This window comes from Micromys minutus, assembly GCF_963924665.1.
Source record: "Micromys minutus genome assembly, chromosome: 13".
Lineage (NCBI taxonomy): Eukaryota > Metazoa > Chordata > Mammalia > Rodentia > Muridae > Micromys > Micromys minutus.
Genome location: NC_137982.1, coordinates 30219717 through 30229650, shown reverse-complemented (window position 1 = coordinate 30229650; position 9934 = coordinate 30219717). Strand labels below are relative to the sequence as shown.

Below are 9934 nucleotides of genomic sequence, written 5' to 3'. Positions count from 1 at the left end.
AAGGGCTTCTGCCTGTTAACCCATGTTCTCTTCTATTTCTTTAAGGGAGGATATTTTGTTTTTTGTTTTGCTTTGTTTTGTTTGTTTTTGTAATTTTAATGTCCTCTACCATCTTCATGAGATGTAATTTTTCGTTCAAATTCAGCTTTTCAGGTATGTTAGGGTATCTAGGGCTTGCTATGGTGGGAGGACTGGGTCCTGATGTTGCCATGTTGCATTGGTTTCTGTTGCTTATATTTTGGTGCTTGCTTCTCGCCATTTGGTTATCTTTAGTGTTAACTTACCTTGCTGTCTCTGAATGGATCTTATTTCTCCTTTGGGACTGTGAGCCTACCTGTTAAGGATTTCCTCAAAGTCAAGCTGTCTCTGGATGTGGAAGGGGATCTGGAGTACAGGCTCTGCCCTAGGCTGAATTTTAGGCCATCCAGATATTATATTTGAAACTCTAAATTATTGAAATAAAATATTTCCCTGAAGTTAAAATCAGAAAATGTAGTTTTGTTAATTAATATAGCATAAAATATTAAAAATAAAAATAATGTATGTAAATTTCCTTTTCTACAAACAGCAATTTATTCATTCATTTTTTTTTGTCCTTATTAAGCGTACATTCTCTCCTCTATCTTAAGTATATCAGAGAAAATGTCCAAGAGAAAAAAAGAAAGAGCAAAACAATTCCTCTGGTTATATCAAAGGTGAAGAAAGCTATATTAGAGTCTGAATTTAAGCATCAATGGATTTTAGATGTTTGATATAATCTATTCCCTTATAATAGTTGCGAGGCATATATGATCATCCCCTCCAAGAGATGTACATATTTGAATACAATGCCATTCATTTTTTGGCAGAAGGCTTTACAGAATGCACCACCTAAAGCAAAAGTAATTTTGCAAGATATTTACTCCACAGATTCAGCAAGGAAAATGATTGGGAGACAGGATCAAACCACAAAATCCATGCTGAAAGGGATTATTTCACTGGAGAAAGTTATTGTGCAGTTCACAGGAGCTTTGAACTCCAGGAACCTTGGAGGTCATAGAGCCTTTGGCAGAGATCTGGAATATGGTGACTATAAGGCTGCTGACAAAAAGAGACTAACTATCCTTCAGAAAGGATTAGATTCACAGCAGTTAAAAGACTCGGATCAACTAGATTTGAGAGAACGACATCTGGAAGAAATTAAGCTTTCCCTGACAGATATAGTAGTTGAGAAATAATTCTGCATGCACAGATTCTTAAAACATTGGCAAGACTTTGTGATAGCTAATAACACACCACTTTCCTCTCAGATAAAACAGAATTCATTTAACATTAAGCCCAACAATGTTTTCTAACACTCCCCGTCTACGTGATTTTCACTGTATTAATCCTTATGAAAACTAGCATTTTGTTCCCAACCTTTTCTCCTGAAAGACCCTTTCTTCACCATCTGTGCAGAGAAAGATTTAATTTATTTATTCATTTTCACTCAAAACATTTCAAAGAGGGCTCAATGTTTCATACCCTCAACACATTACTAGATATTTTAGTTATGAGACCAGTATTACTTGAAGAGGTTCTCCTCACAAGAAGTAATTCATATTCCTAAAAGTCAAATTAGCTACACCTAATCATTTTATTTATAGTCAGAGGAAGAGACTAGTCTCATAGAGACTTAAAGTCCCAGGATTGGGTGTACATGCAGGAGAGCCCTCAGTTTCTAAGAGATGAAGGGATGGGGATGTGGGAAGGATTGTGGGAGAGGTAACTGGGCATAACCAGTGACCACGATGTAACAGAAATAGGTAAAAAATAAACAAATACATAAACAAATAACTAGTTAAATAAATAAAATGAGAGTCTGTATAGACAAATAAATAATAGTGATCACAACAAATAAATAATACAACTTGAAATGGCATGAATTAAGACAAATAAAAAATAACTATCAGAAATAGATTACTGAATAAGTACGGGTAAGCTGATGAGATTATAAATTAAGATATTTCACAAGTACTCTGACATTATATAAACTTACAAGTGTGCCCTGTATAACTGTAATTTAGAATTATACTCCTAAGCTCAATAAGAAGTCATACAAATATGTAACAAAAAAAATAAGAGACATTTATGCCAGAGCCGGCCCAGTTTCATTAGTACTGGCAGCCTGCCCACAGACTGCTAGGTGCACCGAAGAACCACAGGAGTGCTCTCCTGAGCGCGTCCACACTCCCTCTTCAATGCTTATCCTGGGAGAGATTGCCAAGAACTTTCAGAGTGCAGGTAGCACTGCTGCCTGGGAGCAGACTGCTCACGACCAAACCCAAAGCCAGCCCACTGCCACTGGAACTCACAGCCTACACAGAGAGCCAAACACCCCAGAGCAAACTCCCTCCAGAGAACATGGGCCCACAGACCCACAAGAGAGACAAGGTCCAGTCAGAGACAAAAACACAGCCGGATGTTCTTTGGCAAAAAGAAAGTGGTGATGGTGGCCTTAGGTCGAAGCCCATCTGACAAATATAAAGACAACCTACATCAGGTCAGCAAGAAGTTGAGAGGGGATGTTAGGCTCCTTTTTACCAACCGCACAAAGGAGGAGGTGAATGAGTGGTTCACAGTGTATACAGAAATGGATTTTGCTCAGGCTGGAAACAAAACAACTTTAACTATGAACCTGGATCCAGGGCCGCTGAAGCAGTTACCTCATTCCATGAAGCCACAGCTGAGGCAGCTGGGTCTGCCACTGCCCTCAAGAAAGGTGTGGTGACCCTGCTGTCTGACTGTGAAGTATGCAAGGAGGGTGATGTGCTGACCCCAGAGCAGGCCTGTGTCCTGAAACTGAATATGAGATGGCTGAATTCAAAGTGACCATCAAATACATGTGGGATGCCCAGTCGGGAAGATTCCAGCAGATGGAGGATGACCTGCCCGAGAGTGCGCCTGAGTCTGAGGGAGAGTCTGAGGAGGAGGACAGCTGATTCTAAGAACTAGGACTAAGGCCATCCAGCAAGTCCTTCATCTCTGCTAGACCCCAAGGACTGTTGTCACCCCTCTGGAGAGAGCAGCTATTTATTTTTCTATGGATAAAGACAAGGGATGGTGCTAAGGATTGACTTTGTTTCTATAAAGAATAAAACCTGTCTGCAGGGTATGCCCTGCAGACAGCAGAAGACTCTTCAGTTAAAAAAAAAAATCACCTAGCATCACTGATATAAAGATGGCAAGAGGAAAGTACAAGAACCTAAGAAACTAAATCCAAGACAAACTGGAAACATCAGAACCCAGTTCTCCCACTATAGCAAATAGTGTATATGCCAACTCACCAGCAAAAAAAAAAAAAAAAAAAAAAAAAAAAATTTGGACTTAAAATCATACATCATGATGAGGACGAAAGTCCTCAAGAAACATATATATATATATATATATATATATATATATATATATATATATATATATATATATATATATGAAGCACAGTTAAAGAAGTACAGGAAAGACAGAAGAACATGCACAAACATGTTGAAGCCCTTAAAGATGAAACACACATAAAAAACAAAAAAAAAAAAATTACTTAAAGAGCTACACTAAAGCACAAGCAAGCAGGTGAAGAAATTGAGAATAGAAATAGAGAGGAACAGCAGAGATCCAGGGACACAGGCCTGGTGAGATTGTGCTGTGAGTAGTCCAGGAGCGGAGAAGTGTGTACCCAGTTCTCAGAAAGTGTGCTTCTCCCCATTGGTTCAGGGAAGCAGGACCCTGCCTTAGGGTCTCTGTTTCCACCAGGCAGGCCCGTGCCTGCAGAACAGGTGCACAGGCCATCTGCCACCAGGAACAGATGAGATCCAGAGACACATGCCTGTTGAGACTGTGCTGAAAGTAGCTGGAGCACAGAGATCTGGGCCGAGGAACCAGAAAGCATATCCCACCATTGGTTCAGGGGAGCAGGTACTCTGCCATAAAGTCTTGGTTTCTACCCGGCAGGCCGGAAAGTGTGCCATATCCCCCACCCCCTGATTGGTTGAAGGGAGCAGGAACTCTGCCTTAGGAACTTGGTTTCGAAACAGAGGGCCCATGCTTGCAGAACAGGTGCTCAGGCCATCTGACACCAGGAACAGCGAAGATGCAGGGACATAGGCCATGTACACTGGAGAGATGGGATCCAATCACTGATCACAAGACCACTTAAATCACAGACAACAAGATGAAAGAGAAAGAACTTACCCCAGGGAAACCAAGACAACCTGGCAACAACAGAACCCAGCTCTCTCATCACAGCAAACAGCAGGATGCCAAAACTCCAGAAAAAGAAGACTCAGACCTGAAATCCTACCTCAAGATGATGATAGAGATCCTTAATCAAGAATGGGAGGAAAAGCATAAACAAATAGAAGATTTTAAAGAGGTAACAAGAAAAACATTGAAAGAACTCAAAGAACTAGAGGAAAACAGAACAAAAGAGATGAAGGAATTGATGAAAGAATTTAAAATGGAAGTGGAAACAATAAAGAAAACAATAAAAGAAATAACCCTAGAGGTAGAATACCTAAAAAAGACATCAGGAATCACAGATGCAAGCATCTCCAACAGACTACAAGAGATGGAAGAGAGAATCTCAGGGGTCGAAGACAACATTGAAAACATAGACAAAACATTCAAAGAAGATGAAAAAGCCAAAATGCTCCTACCCAAATTGTTCAGGAGATCCAGGACATAATGAGAAGACCAAACCTAAGGGTAATAGGAAGAGAAGAGGGCAAAGAATATCAACTAAAAGGCACAATGAATATCTTCAACAAAGTCGTAGAAGAAAACTTCGCTACCCTTAAGAATGAGATGGCCATGAGAATAAAAGAAGCCTTCAAAACTCCAAATAGATTGAACCAGGAGAGAAATTCCTCCCGACACATAATAGTCAAAACACCAAGAGCCCAAAGCAAAGAAAAAATACTAAAAACAGTAAAGGAAAAAGGTCATGTAACATATAAAGGCAGACCAATCAGAATTACACCCGACTTCTCAACAGAGACTATGAGAGCTAGAAGATTCTGAACAGACAAAATGAAGACCATAAGAGAACATAAGTGTCAGCCCAAGCTGCTATATCCAGCAAAACTCTCAATCACCATATATGAAGAGACCAAGATATTCCAAGACAAAACTAAATTTATACAATATCTGACCCAAAACCCAGCAGTACAATGAATTATAGACAGAAAACCCAATAAAAGGAAGGAAAATACATCCTAGTAAAAACAAGAAAATACCTAAGCAAGAAAACTAAAAGAAAGACACACAGGCACAATTCTACCCCTGAAAGCAAAAATAGCAGGAAACAGCAACCACTATTCCTTTATATCTGTTAACATAAATGGACTCAATTCTCCAATAAAAAGATATAGGCTATCAGAATGGATATATAAACAGAATTCAGCATTTTGCTGCCTACAGGAAACTTATCTCAAAGACAAAGACAGACACTATCTCAGAGTAAAAGATTGGGAAAAAAAACCTTTCAAGAAAATGGCCTCGAGAAGCAAACTGGAGAGGCAATTGTAATATTGAATAAAGTAGATTTTCAACTGAAAGTTATCAAAAAGATAAGGAAGGACCCTTTTTACTAATTACAGGGAAAATTTGTCAGGAGGAACTCTCAATTCTTAACATATATGCTCCAATTACAAGAACACCCATATTCATAAAAGAAACTCTACTGAGCTCAAAAAATAGATTGCACCCTACACAATAGTAGCCGGAGACCTCAACACTCTACTCTCATCAATGGACAGATCATAGAAAAAGAAATTGAACAAGGACACAGTGAAACTAACAGAGGTTATGAATCAATTGGAATTAATAGACATCTACAGAATATTATCATCCTAAAACAAAAGAAAACACCTTCTTCTCAGCACTTCTCCAAAATTGACCATATAATTGGCCACAAAATAAGCCTCAATAGATATAAGAAAACTGAAATACTCCCATGCATCCTATCAGATCACCATGGTCTATGGCTGGTCTTTAATAATAACAAAGACAACAAAAAGCCCATATACACATGGAAATAAACAATGCTCTACTAAACGATAGCATGGCCAAATAAGAAATAAAGAAAGAAATTAAGAATTTTCTAGAAAAATGAAAGCAAAAACAAAATACCCAAACCTATGGGATGCCATTAAAGCAGTACTGAGAGGAAAACTCACAGCTCTGAGTGCTTCCAAAAAGAAACTGGAGAGAGCATACACTAGCAACCTGACAGCACAGTTGAAAGGTCTAGAACAAAAGGAAGCAGATACATCCAAGAAGAGTAGATGGCAATAAATAATCAAACTCAGAGCAGAAATTGACCAAATAGAAACAAAAAGAACTATTCAAAGAATCAAAAAAACTAAGAGCTAGTTCTTTGAGAAAATTAACAAGATTGGTAAACCCTTAGCCAGACTAACTAGAGGGCAAAGAGAGAGTATCCAAATTAGTAAAATCAGTAAACAAAGTGAAGACATAACAACTGTTACTGAGGAAATTAAAGAAATCATCAGATTCTACTACAAAAGCCTGTAAGACAAGAACTTCAAATCTCTAAAGAAGAAATACAAGGAAAATCTCAGAAATTGGAAAGATCTCCCATGCTCATGGATTGGAAGGATCATCATTGTAAAATTGGTCATCTTACCAAAAGCAATCTACAGATTCAATGCAATTCCCATCAAAATTCCAACCCAATTCTTCATAGTGTTGGAAAGTACAATGTGCAACTTCATCTGAAATCACAAAAGACCTAGAATATAGAAATCCATCTGCAACAGCAAGAAAACTTCTGCGGGAATCACTATCCCTGACCTCAAGGTATATTACAAGGCAATTGTGTTAAGAACTGCATGGTACTAGATAAAAGATAGGCATGTAGATCAATGGAATAGAACAGAATATCCAGAAATGAGCCCTCACATATGTGTTCACTTGATTTTTGACAAAGAAGCTGTAAACATTCAATAGAAAAAAGTCACCCTATTCAAAAAATGGTGTTGGTCCAACTGGCACTCAGCATGCTGAAGAATGAAAATAGACCCTTTCTTATCTCGTTTTACAAAGCTCAAGTGCAAGTGAATCAAAGATCTCCACATTAAAGCAGGTACACTGAAATTATTAGAAAAGAAAGTAGGGAGAACCTTAGAACACATATGCACATGAGAAAATTTCCTGAACAGAATACCAAGGGCTTGTGCTCTAAGGTCAAATATTGACAAATGAGGCTTAATGACATTGCAAAGTTTCTGTAGGGCTAAGTACACTCTCAAGATAACAAAAGGGCAGCCAACAGATTGGAAAAAGATCTTTACCAATCACACATCAGATAGAGGCCTAATATCTATGGTATACAAAGAATTCAAGAAGGTAGATACCAGAAAATCAAACAACCCTATTATAAAATGAGGTACAGAGGTAAACAAAAAGTTCTCAATCGAGGAATATCAAATGGCTGGGAAGCATCTAAGGACGTGCTCGACATCCTTAGTCATCAGGGAAATGCAAATCAAAACAACCCTGAGATTCTTCCTCACACCAACAAGATTGGCTAAAATCAAAATATTCAGATGACATGCTGATGCTGGTGAGGATGCAGTGAAACAGAAACATTTCTCCACTGTTGTTGTGGTTGCAAACTGGTACAACCACTCTGGAAATCAGTCTGGTGATTCCTCCCAAAATTGGACATTGTACTACCTGAAGACCCAGTTATTCCACTTCTGGGCATATACCCCAGAGAAGCTCCAAAATACAACAATGACACAGGCACCACAATGTTTATAGCAGCCCTATTTATAATAGCCAGAAGCGGGAAAGAACCAAGTTGTCCTTCAGTAGATGAATGAATAGACATATTGTGGTATATTTACACAATGGAGTACTACTCAGCTATCAGAAACAATGACTTTACAAAATTCTTAAGAAAATGGATGCATCTAGAGAATATCATCCTGAGTGATGTAACCTAGTCACAAAAGAACAGACATAATATGCAGTCACTGATAGTTGGATACTAACCCCTGTAAGCTCTGAGCACCCCAGAAACAACTCACAGAGTATATAATATTTAAGAAAAAATGATAAAGCATTATGCTTAATCTTTACACACTAAGAAAACTTTGACTAATTCCAGGTTACATCTTGTTTTACAGGTACTTTATGCTCATTGTAACTAGTAAGATTTTAATGCATATCATACCTTTAAAAAAATCAAATACTGACAAAATGAATTCACATACTTTTATGCATAAATGCTTAAAACCTGGACATTTATCTTTATTTTTTAAAATAAATTTGTAAAAAAAATGTTAAATGCCCTTTAAGTATACCCTGAATGAAGTCTCTCAAGCAGAAAGCTGTTTATGTGAATGTTTGTTTGTACAAATAACTCTGTGTTGACAAAAATAGTGCCACAAACACTGTGGTGAATCAGGTATACAGATCTACTGTGATTCATGACCACATAATTATTGCATTACATAAAATTAAATTGACACCTTTACCTCTATGTCACTCTGTATGCGAAAAATTGGGAAACCAAATTCTTTAATTATGAATTTAATAAAAATATTGCATATTACTTAAAACTGTGCATTTTTACTGAGAAGAAATGTCTTCTCTATGGAATATGAATGCGTAATGTCAAGAAATGTTCAAAGTCCTTAGTGATCGGAGACATGCAAATCAGAATGACCTTTAATAAAAATGGCTAAGATCCAAGTCTCAGGTGACATCACATGTTGGCAAGGATGTGAAGGAAAAAAGGAAAATTTTATTGTTGTTGCGATTGCAAAATGGTACCACTAATCTGGAAATCAATTTGAATGTTCCTCAGAAAATTAGAAATAGATCTACCTAAAGTCAAGAAATATCACTCTTGAGAATATACACAAAATATGCCCCACCATACCACAGGAGCACATGTTCCCCTATGTTTGTAGTGGCCTTTTTTGTGATAGCCAGAAGCTGGAAACAACCAAGATATCCCTTGATAGAATAATGAATACAGAAAATACGGTGCATTTGCACAATGGAGTGCTACTCAGCCATTAAGAACTAGGACATCTTGAGTTTGCAGGCAAATGAATGGAACTAGAAAATATTACCCTGATCGAGATAACTGAGACCCAAAAAGACAAGAACAGTATGACTTCACTAATATGTGGATATTAGACAAAAGAAATAAAATACAGAGTATCCAAGATACAGTCCAGAGAACTCAAAACTTCAACAAGCTGAAGGGCCCTTGTGAGGAAGCCACAGTCACACTTATGAGGGAGAAGAAAGCAACCACATGGGAGTTGAAAGAGAGGGACTTTGAAGGGAAAAGGGACGGGGGATAGGTCGAAGGGAACATGGTCTGGTATTAGGTGGGGGAAAGAACTGAAGGCCTGAGGGCCAACAGAAAGAATGGAAACCTCAAGAAGTAGCCATCCTAGAGAGGTAGGAGGCAGGAGGTTGGAAGGATTCTCCAGAATGTACCAGAGGCCTGGGAGGTGATATTTATAGACATTTGTTTTTCTATACAGCTTTTAGTGTATGTAAGTTTATTTGTGTGTATGTCTTTAGAAAACAATAACCCTAAGGGTATAGTAGTGGCATGCATACCCTGACAGTAACCTAAAGTTATCTATTTATACCTTAGACTACCACAACTAGATTAAAATCATCTCTAGTACTGGAACCTGGACAAATAAATTGTGAAGTCATGGTCCTTTTAAAAAAGTATCTATAATGAACTATTTAACTCAAAACTACAAAGTATCTACAATGATTCTTTAAATTATTATTTTCTGATTACATCATATTCTATTTAAATAATGTACCATATATTAAATATAGTACATTCATTTGTATGTATTTATTTTATGATGTTTCTTCTTTTTGTGGTTCTGTTGACCAAGTAAGTAAAATATTTTAC

The 9934-nt window shown here is 37.6% G+C and overlaps 1 pseudogene across 1 annotated transcript; it reads left to right on the top strand.

Moving 5' to 3' along the window:
• Positions 1–1678: 1678 nt before the first annotated feature.
• On the top strand, positions 1679–2960 carry LOC308429174 (mRNA turnover protein 4 homolog; annotated as a pseudogene). The gene is made up of 2 exons: positions 1679–1743; positions 2395–2960. The product of its transcript is annotated as an mRNA turnover protein 4 homolog (transcript).
• The last annotated feature ends 6974 nt before the right edge of the window (positions 2961–9934 follow it).